The sequence below is a fragment of the Mauremys mutica genome, chromosome 11 (assembly GCF_020497125.1).
Source record: "Mauremys mutica isolate MM-2020 ecotype Southern chromosome 11, ASM2049712v1, whole genome shotgun sequence".
NCBI lineage: Eukaryota > Metazoa > Chordata > Testudines > Geoemydidae > Mauremys > Mauremys mutica.
In genome coordinates, this window is record NC_059082.1 from 7,962,784 (window position 1) to 7,977,288 (window position 14,505).

General features: G+C 40.7%; 1 protein-coding gene across 3 annotated transcripts in view; it reads right to left on the minus strand.

The window, feature by feature from the left end:
- Window positions 1-14,505, minus strand: part of ASB7 (ankyrin repeat and SOCS box containing 7) — a 44,732-nt gene that overhangs the window by 4,138 nt on the left and 26,089 nt on the right. The window lies entirely within an intron of this gene.

Below are 14,505 nucleotides of genomic sequence, written 5' to 3' on the forward strand. Positions count from 1 at the left end.
GTTTCTAACACATTCAGAATGTATGTTATATATGTATGTCCTTGAAGAGTGAGTTGAGACCGGGGCCTGCCTACAGTTCATGTTCTGCCAGTACCACTACCACATCAGCAAAAACGTTAATAGCTAGATTTTTCTGAAGAACTGAGTTCCCATTTAGGCTCATTATCTTTAAAGCAGTGATTCTCAAACTGGGGCCGCTGCTTGTGTAGGGAAAGCCCCTGGTGGGCTGGGCCGGTTTGTTTACCTGCCGGTCCGCAGGTTCGGCCAATCGCGGCTCCCACTGGCCGCAGTTCGCCACTCCAGGCCAATGGGGGCTGCTGGAAGTGGCGCGGGCCCAGGGACGTACTGGCTGCCGCTTCCCGCAGCTCCCATTGGCCTGGAGCAGTGAATCGCGGCCAGTGGGAGCCACAATAGGCTGAACCTGCGGATCCGGCAGGTAAACAAACCGGCCTGGCCCGTCAGGGGCTTTCCCTACACAAGCGGCGGCCCCAGTTTGAGAATCACTGCTTTAAAAGGAACTGCTGGACTCTGAGCAGTTTGGAAAGTCAGCCCCCAAAACACTTAACACAGCCAGCAGTATCTCAAAATAAATGCTGTGGAATACTTTTACCCCTGAAGTTTATGTATCTCACCAGTTATAGTACACAAAATGTTTTAACTTCAAATATTTCCTACATTGAAAAAAACAGACCCCTAAACAATTAAGCATCATAAAAGCAGCAGATGACTGTGTGAGTGGAAACATCTCACAATTTGTTTTCAATTACCTTGAGTAGACGGGGTACCAGGGACACATGTAAATGCTTATACTGCTATCTCAAAATAATCTGTAATCAGTAGACCTTACTGCAATCGTTTGTCATCTTCCTAATAGTTAGTGCTGAAAGGTGGCATTTGCCGTCTCAAAGAAAGAAAAAAGGCACGGATTGCACTAAGTAGACGATTTCTATTGTTTTTCCCAAAATCATTAAAACAAACATGTAAACAGTTTACTCAGCAAAAATCAAGCTGAACAATTTAAATGAAATATTTTCCAGTTTCTTCAAGATTTCCTAGATAGCGAACATGTAAGTAAGAATCTTGTCTCAAAACAGGCAATGCTTTCAATAAAATGGTTCTTGAAACCCCTGCAATTGCAGGTTATAAGGTAAATGGTACAATGCTATCAGCGCATCTATGTACATTAGGCAAGAAGGCTACAAAATAAAGGTAATAGGATCCTCTTATCCTCTAGACTTGAGTTAGTCACTTTATTGAAGGCGTATTCATCTCAAGTTTGGAGTTACTCCATTCCAAATGAAAGTCTGAAGCCTTGTCTACACTACAGAGTTTTGTCGACGTAAGTTAAGCTGACAATCAAAAACCGGTATAATTACATCGCTGGTGCATGTTCATACTACACTCCTTCTGTCAGCAGAACACGTCTACAATTGGTGCTCTAGCATCGACGGGGAGAGTAATGCACTGTAGGTAGCTATCCCACTGTGCTACTCGCCACCTTCTGCAGCTAGGAGTTGTGGGAAGACAGAGTGGACCGCAGTGCATCATGGATGCAGGCTCAACGTCCCATGATGCAGTTCTTTCCGTCCCAGCATTCCATGGGTTTCCAACTGCATTTCGCAGCATTTTTCAACAGCCCCTGTTTATTGTGTGCCCATCATCTCTGTCTGATAGATCCCACACTGCTCTCTACTGCTGCGGTCACTGTTATGAACACATTGCGGATGGTCATACAGTACTTCAGGAGCTCCCAATCTGAACAGGAATCGGAGTTGCCTGACCTGCTGTGTGCCAGAGAAAGAAACACCACCAGATTACTTTTGGCATTCACAGAGCAGCTGAAGATGGTGGACTGTCGCTTTTGGGCTTGGGAAACAAGCACTGAGTGGTGGGATCACATCGTTATGCAGGTCTGGGATGACTAGCAGTGGCTGCAGAACTTTCAGATGTGGAAAGCCACTTTCCTGGAACTGTGTGCAGAGTTTACCCCAGCACTGCAGCATCAGGACACCAAAATGAAAGATTCCCACTCGGTGGAGAAGCGCATGGCAATCACAGTGTGGAAGCTGGCAACTCCAGACTGCTACTAGTCATGAATCAGTTTAGAGTCAGGGAGTCAACTCTTTGGAACTGCGTTAACGCAAGCGTGCGGGGCCATTAATCACATTCTGCTATGAAGGACCGTGACTCTTAGAAATGTGTGTGAAATAGTGGATGGCTTTGCAGCAACAGTGGATTCCCTAGCTGCAATAGATGGCATGCATAATCCAATTTTGGCCCCAAACCTTCTTTTAACAGAGTACATCAATAGAAAGGGGTACTTCTCTATGGTATTGCAAGTGCTTGTAGATCACTGTGGGCATTTCACTGACATTAACGCAGGGTGGCCCGGGAAGGTGCATGATGCACACACCTCCAGGAACACTGGCCTGTACAGAAAGCTCCAAGCAGGGACTTTCTTTCCAAACCAGAAGATTCCAGTGGGGGATATTGAAATGCCCATCGTGATCTTAGGAGACCAAGTGTACCCCTTACAGCCATGACTCACGAAGCCTTACACAGAAAACCTGGACAGCAGCAAGGAGCGCTTCAACAATAGGCTGAGCAGGTGCAGAATGACCATGGAATATGCCTTTGGCAGATTAAAAGTGCACTGGCAATGCCTTTATGGCAGGTTAGACCTAAATGAGGAAAACATTTTGCAGGCGCCATAATATTTGTGAGGCTAAGAGTGAAAAGTTTCCCCCGGGGTGGAGCGCAGAGGCAGATTGCCTGGTTGCTGAATTTGAGCAGCCAGATACCAGGGCTATTTGAATCATGGAGGCTTTAAGGCAACATTTTGCTAATGAGCCCCAGTAATACACCACTCTGCCATGCTTTGTTAACTTGCCGCCTTGCATGAAAATTGTGATGTTTCCTGACTGGGGTTTGTAGTCGCCAAATTATCAAACTGACACTATGTATTACTACCAGAAGCAACCATCATGTGAAGGAGACAAAGAAAGAAGATTATCTTTCAGGGAGTTCGTTTTTATTAAATACCAAACAACAACACACAGACAAAAAGCTTGGTGGGAGGAGAGAGAAGAGTGCAAGGCAGTGTAGGCTCTCCTAGCCATGTGTAAGTCCAGCTATCATTCTGGAAGCTGTCGGGGTGGAGGGAACAAGGTACTGAGATGTTCTGGGAAGTTACAAGGAATGTGTGGGAAGAGTTTGGGGAGGGCAGGGAAAGCAGTTCTGTATCGGCTGCAGAGTGGGGTGAGCACGCATGTATTCTGCATGGAGCGTGATTAGGGACTTCAACATCTCTGTTTGCTCCTCATCACTTTTATCATCTGCTCCTGGGCTTTTACAATGCGCTCCTCGCTCTCCTTTCTGTCCTTCCTTTCTATTTTAATTTTTTTCCTTCTGGGTCTCTCTCCACCCCCTGTGTTCTCTTTATTCGGCCTCTGAGGGTTGGAGTATCTCCCGGAACATGTACTCCTTGCTCTGCCTTGGTTGCTTCCTTATCTGGCAGAGACACTCTGCAGGTGCATAGGAGGTTCCCCTGAAGGCCACAGCTGCAGAAGCACAAGAAACAATACACAGAATCATGATTGTTAGTTCGCACACAGTATTGAATCATTATAGTAAAAATACCTCTTTTGACATACGAATCACTTTCGTACTATCCTTTAGAGAGCACACATCCCAGTGAACACCCTAAACATGGTGACTTTGGGCTGGGTGGGGTTTGGCATTCAGATAGGGCAAAGGGTCTTGGTGGTTATTTAAGGGGATCAGTGTAGGTGACTAGGGTCAATATTCTGCTACCTTTTCCCCACAGGCATGCGTCATTGAAGCCAATATCTCACTCCTGAGGATGAGCAGGAAGGCAAGGGTGCGGCTTCAGACCCGGTCCCTGTGCCGCTTTGGTCCCAGCACAAGTGACGAGGGAAAGTTTCCTACAATAGGTGAAGGAACAAAGCAGCTCTGCCAATGAACCTTTGGCACAGGATTGGTGAGTACCTCCAGGAAAGTTTCCTAGAGTTCTCTCTGGAGGATTCCCGTGAAATCTTGGTGTGCATTTACACACTGTTCCACTGCACAAGGGAATGTGGAGCACGCTCACTCAAACACAGCTAGTCTTGTACACATCTATCCCTTCACCCACTTCTAGAACATACAGAGCAAAGGACAACTCTACCTCATATAACCAAGCAGCATCAACTCAAAAAGATCACTTACCGGGCTCTTCTCTTGTGCATGCCAGAGACGGACTGCTGGGACTGGCTAGAGGTCCAGAGTGGAAAAGAGGTCCCGACACGCCACGCCACCGGACGAACCTGCCGTGTGCTCCACGTTGTCCTCCAACTTGACCTCCTTGTCCACGACTTCATCCTTGGGGTTAGGTCCATTATCCACTGACTCCACAGGGCCTCCCTCCTATTCACAAGGCTCTGGGAGGTGGAGGTGGGGGTCACCACCACAGACGACATCCAGCTCCTTATAGAAGCGGCAGGTCTTCAGCGCAGCACCAGAGAGACCATTTGCCTCCTGGTACACCTGCCTCAACTCCTTTATCTTCGCATGGCACTGTTGCGTGTCCCATTTCTAGCCTTATCCAACAAGCCATGAGAAATCTGCCTGTAGGTATCGAAGTTCCTAGGGCTGGAGCAGAGCTGGGACTGCACGGCCTTTTCTCCCTGTACTGCCAGCAGATCCAACAACTTGGGTGTTCTCCAAGCAGGGGAGAGTTGCTGCGAGGAGCTGCCACTGTCAGCTGGGAAGATGTGATGTGAGTTCTCCATGCCGAGAAAACAGGAAGAAGTGGAATTTCAAAATATTACCAGGCCTTTAAAAGAGAGAGAGGCGGAAACTTGTGTACCTGGGTGCAGGGCAGCAAAGTTCAAACTGCTGACCAGAGCGGTCAGAATGGGCATTGTGGGACACCTCCTGGAGGCCATTTACAGCGACATAACCAAGCACGGTGTCTACACCGACACTTTGTCAGTATAACTTTGCCGCAAAAAACTATGCCTCTCATCAAGGTGATTTTATTTTGTTGGCAAAGCAGGAGAGTTTTGTTGGCAGAAGGAGCATTGTAGTGTGTACACCTCCACTGTTTTGTCGGCAAAACCTGACTTTTGTTGACAAAATTGTGTAGCATAGACAAGGGTACGCAATTGACGTAAGTTCACTTGCATTCTACAGTCCTCTTGTTAAAAGTGGTAGTCAACTTCTGTGTACATTGTTTACCTTCTATTATTAGAAGACCCAACCTCTGTATAACGGGATATGTTATTTCTGTTTTTTCTGGTTTACTCTGTGCATATTTCAGCACTTCCTATGCAGAGAGTTTCACCCTTTTGTCTGGGTGCATTTTTCATACAAAAGAATGAAGAGGCACATTTACAATTGAATTTTGTCTTTTTAAGAACAAAAATCAGCAGGAGAAGTAAAGTCTGGCAGGTATAGTACTAGAAACTAAGTTAAGCTCATTTTGAAGTTACTAGATTTGAAGTAAGCTCCAAAGTCTTTTTCTTTCATGCCAGCAATACTATTTCTAGGACACAACATCATGGTAGTTAAATGCTAATTTTAAAAAATATATAATATTTCAGCCATGATGCTGTGGTTCTCATTATAGATCACTGATGACTTAGCTACATAATAGAAATTTTCTATTGGATAATATAATATATATGAGAGAAGTTATACAGCTCACATACTTAAGCTTCAGAGTGTGAGGAAAAAATTGCTTTTGACCTGAGACCAAGCATGGGAAGTTTCATACTCCAAAAGAAAAGCTTCTGATAAATTTATCAACGAATGAAACAAAACGAAATGAAATGGAAGCATCTTCTAAACTTTAACTAGAAACAACAGTGTTTGCTGCTAGCGAACACTACGATATTCCATGTGTGAATTAGTGCACACAAGAACACAGCTATGAGCCAATGATTTCTGGTTTCAGAATCACATTAACATCCTGTGATCTATTTGAGTAAAACAGAACAGACAATGTAAAATAGCCAGAAGAAATTGGCCAGCAGTTAAATTTAGGGAGTTACTAGAGACCCGATTATCAAAAGTTTGACATTTCCTCCTGATAAGCCTAAGAATATTTCCTGGGAATGTGTTAACAAAGGACATTTCCAATGTTAAGCACCAGTTGCTATAGCTAGTGGCTGTTAGTGTCTTAGGTCATGCCTTGCAATCCAGGGTTATTAATGCATTTGTGATTTATTAGAAATGGTGTCTAGAGCACTTACTCATTCTTGGTTGCATCTGAATGAAAAAGAAAAAAATTTAAGGATTATAGACCAACATCAGTGAACCTTAGTTTGGCAAATGTAAAATGTTATTAGTAACTTGGCAAAGCAAGACAGGTTAAGTGATGAATAAAGTTCTGACTAAAAATGATTAGGAGAGAACAAGCAGGGAGAATTTGCTGCATCATGACTTTGGAAGGATATTTAGGCTAATAAGATTTTTAAAGAAGTAGAACAGAAAAGAACAAACAAAGAGTAGAAGGACTTTCAAACCAGCAACCTGACTCATGGATGGCAATGAGATACAAACTAGTTCTGTAGACAGTAAATACCACTTAAAGAAATTCCTTGGCCATTCCCAAACAGCCATCTATTTTGCTGCAAATTTTATTTTGGAGTTGTTCTTTTATTGTTATATCTGTGTTATTACAGTTATGATCAAGCCAGTGAACGCTCATTGCTCTGGGGGGGGGGGGGGGGCGCAAGATTTGGTAAAACATCCACATGAGTAACTCAGCTATTTTTATAGATGGCTGTTTTATGTCTTATAATAAAGACCACAATAATTAGAAGTGGGCAGAACTACTAATCTGTTCTTATAGCTGACATTTCATCTGGTCTCTTCTCTCCAAAGCAATCCATCAATGTCAGATGATGCTTCAGAGGAAAGTAGAAATTCCCCGTAATCCATTTATTTGTGCAATACTCCACTCATCCTAGACAAATTTCTTCCTATGACATCACTGATTATTTTACGGTCTAAACTATGGAGTACTGATGGCTCTGTGATTTATCCCTCTTAGGCCTGGTCTACACTAAGAACGGGGGTCGAACTAGGGTACGCAAATTCAGCTATGTGAATAGCGTAGCTGAATTCGAAGTACCCTAGTTCGAAGTACTCACCCGTCCAGACGCCGCGGAACCGAACTCCGCGGCTCCAAGGTCGACTCCACCACCGCCGTTTGCAGTGGTGGAGTACCAGAGTCGAACGGAGCGCTTCTGGAGTTCGAACTATCACGTCTATATTAGACGCGATAGTTCGAACTCCAAAAAGTCGAACTCTCCGCATCGAACTGGCAGGTAAGTGTAGACTAGCCCTTAGTGGGACAGATTTTTGTTCTTATAAAATATGTAACATTTTTCTCTAAGTTAGATGCCTCAATTGCTTGCAAAGCAAGTTCCAGAGGTTTATTATGTTGATTAAAATTATTAATTTAAAAACATTGTTGACCTTTAGAGTGGTCTCTTCTTGTACTAAGAATTGCTTGTATTTTGAATACAAACACATTCCTCCCATTTTACCCTCAATTTCCATTCACTCCTCAGCCTTCTTTTTAAATAAAATAAATAAAAATTCTAAAATTTTAGTTGAGGATATTGTTACATCTCAAACATGAGTGAGCTGCTTCCAAAATAACCAACTAGGGATTTAGAGGGTTGGCTCCTGAAGTTGGGAGTGAGGGGTATAGTTCAATACATTCTACAATACTTTGACATCAGACACTTTTTTACATAATATAAACTGAGGCCCAAATTTTAAAGAAAAACTTATAAATATTTCTCTAGCATCTCTATGCACTAGTTGTCAGAGTTGGAAGGGACAAAGTTAACAGTGAACTTTAAAGGTCTTTAAAAATACAGAGCAGAGGTTCCCAAATTTCATCTTTAAAATGCTGCAGTAGTCTATTTTCAAAACATTCCTGCCCATGATAAACCAGCCAACTTTCTTCTCCTCAAAATACGTGGGTAAGGGCTGTAGAAATGGAAACACTGATGGCTCTAGAAAAAGGATACTCACAAAGCTAACAACAACATAGTCCTCTCTCATAGTCAGTGATGTTCTTACTCAGATAACATGACCTGTCTGTCTTCCTTCCAGAATATGTGCATTCCAAGGACAGTGCACAATCTCTGTCCACCTAGTGCCTTAGTCAATGTAGCCACAAATCAATCAGCTGGCAAGAAAGCAATGGTCTGCACTATACTGGCACACTGGAAATTTTAAATCTCCCTCCCCATTGTTTCTGAAGGCGTGTATAAGCAGAAGTTGTCTCCTATCTATCCAGTCTCTGCCTAAATTTTGATTTAATCATCAGTACCACAATCCAGTATTTGTGACAGTTTGTTCCCAAGGCACTGAGATCAGAACATAAACAAACACATACCTTTGTAATCAGCAAAGATGCAAAAGGAGATGAAGTATTCTGTATTGTAACAACAACGTGACAATGAGGGGGCTGTTTAATAACTATTATTTCTCTATCTGAATCTGTCACTATGATGGGGGTGGTCTATCATAAATGGGGGAAAATTTCACCTGAAGTGTCTGCCTAGTTAGCACAGTCTACCTACTTAGCCTATCCATCGTGTTTACATGTGGAAATGATGGGATAGCTCATTCTTCAATAGCTCCCCATCTGGACATTATTCCAAAATTTAAAAAAATCACTTTTATTCTGGAATGGAATGTCCATGGGGGAACAATTCTGGAAGAGCTATTGCTAGGCAATTTCCCCATGTGGACAAGATCGTAGGAAAAAGAGAGGAGGCCCTTTCTAATAGTCACTGACGGCTTAGACTTAAGGTTTTTTAAGACAATGCTAGAGTGAGTAGCTTTAATAGTTTTAGTCCACTCTCTTTGTGGAGTGCCAAAACTAGCTTGAAAAAGGAAACAGAGACCCAAAGACACAGAGGATCTAGCCTGGCTAGGGGAATGCACGTTGGTTCTGTTCCTGTAATATAAGCTTTCCTCTTACCTAACTTAACTAAAAGCCAAGTGAAAAATTAGATGTGACTCAATATAAAATCCTTTTTTGCTAATGCTTTGTTCCAACTATTAAATAACAATATTTTGTTTCAAGACTGCTGTGGGTCACTATGACTGGTCACAAGTTCCTGAAACCTGCAGAATGGTAACGGGTTGGTGTACACGGAATAGCGTACCCAGGTCCTGGTTCTAAGAGTGGAAGAATCATGAGATTTCACCTCGAGACAGGAAAGAGCAACGGCCGAACACTTGAGGTAGATGAACTCAAAGAGACCAAAAAGGGGGGAAAAAGGTGAACGGAGCCCATAACAGTGACTGACATTTTGGTATATAGAATACATTTTTATGTTTGTTTGGGAGTGGGTGGCTAAAGAAAAATGGGGCCCACTGATAATGGATTATCTATTTTTGTTTCCCATCCGATTTGTTTAGCACAGAGCAGCAATCTATTAAATTTTCACAAGTGTGAGAACAATCAGACACCATAGTTAAAAAAATGCCCAACGTCCTTTTTTAAAGGCCCATGAATTGTCCATTGACTAGCTCATATTCTAAGAGCATATCATCTTTTAATTCAAGAATAGCCTAAGGAATTGAGCCTACCCTGAGGCACGTGCCCTCTTGCTTAGAAAACAAACCTACCATGCTAATACACACATTGCAGGAGCCCATTCTCTAAGGGCTGGGGTTCTTTGCCATGCAGTTCAGACTATGGGGCAGGAACCTTTTAGATCGTGCTCACAGCATCCACACAAGGGAGTTACAGTGCAGCACTGTGGTACACGCTGCTAGTGTAAGACATGCCCTAAGAAACATATTGACATGTTGCAGAAGAGGGAGCAGGAATGTGTAAAAAGGATCTAGTCACCTAACAAACAGCTCCCACTGAAGTGAATGGGAGTCCCGCTCCTACTGAAGTGAATGGGAATCTTGCACTTTATTTCAGAGGCTTGATCTTGCTGTCACAGTTTAAGAAATGCAATATCTAGAATTCCAAACCTAAGCAGTAATAGTCAAATGACCAGGGAAGTCAAGTGACATAACAGGATTTGGTTTTGTACCATTGTTAATGCCACTATGAAGATTTTGCTGGCCTAAAACAAATCAAATCTGTATGACTAGTATGAATATCAAACATAACAATCATATACTCTGAGACTATTTCTCCTGCCCCTCGAATGGAACAGTTGCATAGTTTGTGGCTACCAGTACAATAGTGCACTGTGAAACTGAATGGATTCCTCTCCCCCCAGTAACTAGTGCCATAGGACAAGGCTAGCATTGTACCCCTATTTAACTGAATGCAATACAAGCTAGTTTAAAAGCTCCAGTTTAATTTAAAATCAGTGATGACCATACCTCTGCTATGAGACATCCACAGTAAGCATATTTTCAAACTGCACTAAAAACCAAAATTCCAAGAAAATTGGGGGTTTTAGATTAGTCATGCAGATATTCATCAAAGTTCAGTATTTCTGGCATAGCAAATATGTAGCGAAGAAGGGTACCTTTGGCTTGAAAATTTGCATATGGAAGTAAAAATAATCAGCCAACTCTCTGAAATGAAGTACGGTGTATAATAAGATTTTTAAGATTAACAACATTGGGATTTTAGTACTCTGAACTACACACATCAGAATTTACTTCTTGTTTGTAATATAATCAGTAATTTGACTGCTATGTAGTCTTTATTAAATCATATGTAGTGCTGGTGTTTACACCAAAAATAGCTCCAGTATCATGCTGCTTACATATGTTCCCTTTCATATTTCTTATTTAGGAGAAGATATAATGATGAAAAAAGTGTTCTGAAAAAATAATAAGTACTTTATAAAACAGTGCTAGTGGACCATCTCACAGTTTGAATACCTGACATTTTACTGTATGCTACACCTTTTACCATTACCTTTACTTTAAAACACAGAAATAGGTATATCAAGATTTTTGTTTGCATAAAGGGATCTTCAAACTGCTATGCTGAGATAGCAAAGATTCAGAAGAATTAAATGAACAAAAAAATCCCAGTTACAGGCTAAAAGCTGAATTGTTGGGTATATTTTCAAAGCATTGTGCCATTTTTAGCCAGCCAACTCTGACTATGATGACAGTCACACTGCTAAAATGCTGTGGAGAGCTTTGAAAATTTACTCTCTTTGTTTTTCTCAATTGAAAGAAGGTGGGTTGTGTCAATTCCTTGAAAAGGTGATTTGATCTATCTTCAATATGCTACATAAAAGAACCAAACATTGTTTGAAGAACATACTGGTCTTTGAACAGTTGTTACTAGTGAGAAGAGGAAAGTATCGTGGAACTTGTGTAAGATTTTATTTATTTAACAGGGCCAACGATAAAATAACTGATTCATACAGCCTTAACACAAAGCAAAACCCAGGCTCTCAAAACAGAGCCCATTTATCAGTGTGAGATTACCACCAGCACCTACTGGGGCAATACATTTTCACAATTTCAGTAAGTTTCATGCATGTTACCATGCACATATAAATGAAGATTAACGTTGATCTTAATGAGACTTCTTCCAATTGATTCCTATTTGTTTTAAGTGTTGTTACTGAGTAAGGTTGCAACAGAATTTTACACTGTGAAATTACTATATTCAGAGGAGTTTAAACTATACAATCAGAAAACGGTCAAAATTTAATTTTTTTTTGCCTAAATTATAGCAAAAAAATAAATAAATGTAGTTTTACTTATACTGTCTCTCAGCAGGGAGTTTCTATAGCTTCTTTAAAATTCTCTATCTTTAAAATTTCATCCATGCCTACAATGCTGTAAACATTTTCTAAAGCATACAATTTGAAATCCTTTGTTAAAGCTAATATTAGCCTTGTCCTTTTGAAAATATAAAACAACTGATCTTAATACAACTGAATTAGTATTTCACCTAACCACTGATTGGCAATCCAGGATTAACTAGGCAGGTACACCTCTACCTCGATATAATGCAACCCGATATAACACGAATTCAGATATAATGCAGTAAAGCTCCGGGGTGGGGCAGGGCTGCGCACTCCGGTGGATCAAAACAAGTTCGATACAACGCGGTTTCACTTATAATGCGGTAAGATTTTTTGGCTCCCGAGGACAGCGTTATATCCAGATTGGGAAACCAAGGAAAAACTTCCAACTTCATGCTTAGACTAATCTGCCCTTCCAATATGTAAAGGAACCCAAGAGAAAGGGAAGTTAAATGTCTGACCCCCACCTCTCACTGGAAAGCACAGGAGAGACATTTCCTCAGGGAAACACAGACAAATCAGGTCTTTCTTGTAGATCTAATTCTAAGATTGGAGATGTATTTACAGGCTTGGTCTATTATCTGTTCTCCATTATAGGGAGCTATAGGCTCTCTGTAGTAAGACCATTGGTACCAGTGTTCTGACACCAGTTTAGGGGGAAAAAAGTTCAATGCAACAAGCCCACAAGAGCCAACAAAGCAGGGTGGATATAAATCAATGATTTAAAAAAAAATCGGATTTTTTTGATAAATTTTTTCCTCAAAAAACATTTTATCTAAAGATACATTATAGTTCAAATATATCTCATCATGGAATAGGGATGATAAATTCTAATTCTATAGTATGAGACAATATATTCATATAATATTTAAGAAAAGGTTTGTAAATGAGTTCCAATAGTTCATGGATCAGGAACCCAATATTATGGGGCTTCACAGGCTTCTGGATAGTTTATTTAGGTTAATCTTTCTATCTCCCCATGGGACTCAGTGCTCAGTCTAGAAGATACTATCAGAGATGCTTAGTTTTGCAGTTCTCTAACTGTGGATTTGTGTCTCCAGAGGTAACATGCTTGTTAGCAGCAAAAATGTTTTTAAATAAATAAATTATATATAGAGGTGAGAAATAACAGACCTCAACCCTACTGTCCCTTTTCACATTTGTGTACAAAGAGTCAATCCCTTACTTCTCTCTAAAAGTGCAAAGTTCAAAAAGTTCAATGAACAGAAGATTGTTGGGGGTGGAATAGATCTGGACAAGGAGAAGAAGTCTGGAGATAAATGTGAGAAGTGAGGGACATACGCTTGTTTTGTTAAAATATTATGTTTGCTGTTGAAGAAAAAAATCCAGAATACTTAACGTTGTTGTTTTAGTTAAATAAAACAATTTAATGTCTGTCTGGTGATGTTCTCCTCCTAATACAGCATGGCAAGAAAATCCTCCAAATATTAATGATTAACCTGTTGAATTGGAGATAGTTCACCTCCCAATTTACCTTTGGTAAATGAAATAACCAAACAATCATTCATTTTCTGATATAGCTATAAAACTAATCTGAAAAGTTTTCAAAATAAATCACTGTTTAAAAATGTATAGTGTGTACCTTCTAAAAATGAAACCTACATCTATCTCTGAGTTGTGAAGAATATGTATTAAGGTTATAACAACTAACAAAAATGCACCTTTATGTAAAAAACCATGATTAAATCGAGTCTTCCTGACTTGTGATTTAAATCAATTTGATTGAACTCAAATCCACCATGCAGCAAAGACAGAAATATACTATATTTCTTCAAGATGCATAAGTATTTTCAATACTGTGGCTTATGCCTAGACTGGAAAACAGATGGTAGCTGTCTAAAGTGTGTATGTAGTTCCTTGCTTTTGAAAGTACATATTAAAAATATTGGCTTAATGCCCTTTACAAATTAACTCACAATTTATAAAAAACTTTGCCTTCCAGTGGTGGCTCCCATAGTTAAAACAGAGACTTATGACTGATCTAAGACATTCATTCAGAGCACTGGGTACATATAAAAAATACAACAAAGCTATACATTAAAAAATTGGACTAACATCCAAACAAAACCTAAATGCCTTGCAAGCTCCAAATCTAAGACTCTAAAACACTTTACTCTGCTACTGAATGAGATGGCAAAAATTCAAATTGTCCACTACTAGAAATACATTTTTCAGCATCCTAACAATAGCTGATGCGGTGGAGGCAAAAACATTTTCTCATGCAGTGCCATGGTGTGAGACTTCAAAAATCCTGTATGTAACCTTCTGTCTCACCTGAAGAAGAGCTCTGTGTGGCTTGAAAGCTTGTCCCTCTCACCAACAGAAGTTGGCCTGAAGAAAGACATTACCTCACCCACCTTGACACTCTAATATCCTGGGTCCGACATGGCTACAACTACACTGCATACATGACCTGACTGGGGACATCTGCCACCAGACTACTAGCTGACTCTCTACATGCTTCATCTGCCCCAGGTCATCTGCATACAAAGGAAACTTATAAAAACAAAACATGGGGCATTTAGGAGACACCACACTGAAAATAAATGACATAAGATCATTAGTGTTCTACAACAGTGGTCTGTTAGCAATATGTTGATCTGTCTCAGAAGTAGGAAGTCAAAAGGTGTTTAAAAAAGGCCCTTTGACTCAAGAGATGTGTATCCTGAGTGCAAAACAAAGGAAGATGTGGTCCTGGATAGAGGTC